The sequence below is a fragment of the Neopelma chrysocephalum genome, unplaced genomic scaffold (genome assembly GCF_003984885.1).
Source record: "Neopelma chrysocephalum unplaced genomic scaffold, ASM398488v2 Primary Assembly neopelma1_138, whole genome shotgun sequence".
Taxonomy (NCBI): Eukaryota; Metazoa; Chordata; class Aves; order Passeriformes; family Pipridae; genus Neopelma; species Neopelma chrysocephalum.
In genome coordinates, this window is record NW_020897800.1 from 1,854,022 (window position 1) to 1,856,508 (window position 2,487).

The window sequence follows — 2,487 nt, forward strand, 5'->3', positions numbered from 1 at the left end:
GAGAGAGGGAGAGAGGAAGAAAAGCAGAGAGGAGAGAGGGAGAAGAGACAGGAGACATGAAAGAGGGAGAGAGGAGGGAGAGAAAGAGGAGGGAGGAGAGAAGAGACAGAGGAGAGAGCAGCCCTCGTGATCTTTGAGTCTGAAGATCAGAAAACAGCAAAAAAATCCCCCCCCAAAAGCTGGAGAGAGGGTGTGTGGTCTCCCAGTACCTCATCCTGCTGCAGCCCTGAGAGCTTCCTCCTCCTCCTCTGCTCTCTGGGGAGCAGCTGATCCTGCAGCTTTGCTCCTTCAGCTGGTGCTGCCCATATGGGAGATGCTTTGAGGTCCAGATGCTCCCCTTGGAAAGCCTGCCACGGGTCTTTGCTTTTTTCTGTGGTTTCTTCTCTTTTCAAGGTGGTGATTTTGATCTGTAAAGCAGAAAAATTCCATTAAACTCTTTTTCTTTGTTCCCCCCTGTACTTTTGTGCATAACCCTCTTTTGGAAGCTGTTCTTCTCCCATCCCTTCAACTCTTACATTCTTAATCTCTCCTTTCAACCCTTTTCTTCCTGTATTTGTTGTGAATTTGATAGCACAGGACAGCTGCAGCCATGCTCTCATTAGCATTAGACCATTAATCTTATGTCCTGTGCATGTGATGAGTGTTCAATTAAGAAACATTTGGGATTTGCTCTTTTCTGACCTGTAATGGATCAAAACTGCTTGAAACACTCTTCTTGGTTCCTCTGTTTTTCAGGGAGGCTTTCAGCTGTCCCTCCAGCCTTCTCACTTTCTGCTCTCTGAATTTTCTCACTTCACTGGTTATGAGATTTGCTTCACCCACAAACTAGAGATGAGGGGAAAAAAAAAAACAAAGATCCAAACCCAAGATCCTGGTTTTGTTCAAGAAACTCTGATGCTTGAAGAACAAAGTCCTTTGCACAGTAACAACAGCAGTGCAAACTATTTATGATTTTCTGAATAAAGGTAATATATTTACTAATAATATATTTAGTTTTACCTTCTCCTGAACTTTAGTTTTACCTTCTCAGAGCCTTTTAGGCTGCTGACTATTTCCTTGAAGTGTCTCTCTCTCAGTTGTAATAACCTTACAGTTTGTAGAAATTCCAGCACTAAAAATACATGTTCTGAGTTGTCCTTCAGGAGATGCAGAACGTCCCTGGTGTCACCATCAGCTGATAAATCCTGGAAGAGAAAATGCTCCTGGGAAATGTGTGAACCTCCTTTGGTTATTTTAGTTTCTGCACAACACATCGAGGACAGAGGTTTTGGAAATGCCATCAAAGACAGTGGAAATCTGGTAAAAAACATGTCAGTCCTATAGAGCCTTTAATTTTGCTGTTTATAAACACCCAAATCACAAACTCCCAACTGCTGAAAATAAATTTAAGGCTCACAAAGGAACCTTGAGTAAATCTATGTTAAAATGAATCTGAAGTAGCAAATCCCAGCATAGTTGCAATTCTTTTTTGGCATTAAAAAAATAATGCAATACACTGTAATCTGGAGTTAACTGTCCCATTTAACTAAACAGACACAATTCCTGAAAGTCTTTAAATTTAGGTTTTGTAACAACACACTGGAGGAGCTGCAGGTTCTAAACCAAACCAGCAAGAGAACTTTACTTCTCCCACGAGGTGTTCCAGGCCTGTGCCCTCCTTTTGGCACCTCAAGGCCACCTTCTTGAGCCTGGAGGAGTCTTGGAGCAAAGTGACTGTTTCCCTCAGGTGTCTCTGAGACAGGATGGAATAAGCCACAAGATTCCCAAATTTCCCTCCTTCGGTCTCCTGGATGATTTGTGCTTCTCTGGCTTTTATCTGGGAAAGAAAAAAAAACAATGTGACAAAGTCTTAGAGGCTTGAGGAAGTGTGGGAATGTTCCAGTTGCGGAATCAGAACCACAGGATCCACCACAGGGTTGGAAAAGACTTTTGGGATCCAGTCACTGCAGGTTGGAAAACAGGGATCCAGAGGGGTGGGAAACGAAGCACCCTAAAAACAATCCAATTTCCAAAGGGGCTCTTAAAATTTTCCTTTGACAGTTAGAGAAACATTTGGTCAGTGGTTCTCCCCAAACATTGTTAATTTTTCAAAAAGAAGCAAATGGGCCAATATGCTTCTTTTACCTTCCCTTACGTGACTCCTTAATGCTTAATTCTCTCTGAGGGCTTGAGGTCAAGGTCAACCCTTGATATCTTTTAAGTTCTATATATAGACTTATATATAATACTATTTTCAGGGCAAAGAGCAGAGAACAGACCTGTGCTGAGGCTGCAACCTTAATATAATTAAGGTGGGCTCTGCCCCTTCCAGGGTTGTGATAGCTGACTCAATGTTTTTTTCTGGGGAAGAAGAATAATTACTTATTTATCAGCAGTGAAATGAAGCAGCATGCTCCTGGTGAAGCACCTAAAATGGGGCTAAAATAACAGGGCCAGAGGTTTTCCTGAGGTCCCTAAATAAATGACAACACAAATGTTTCAGCTGCT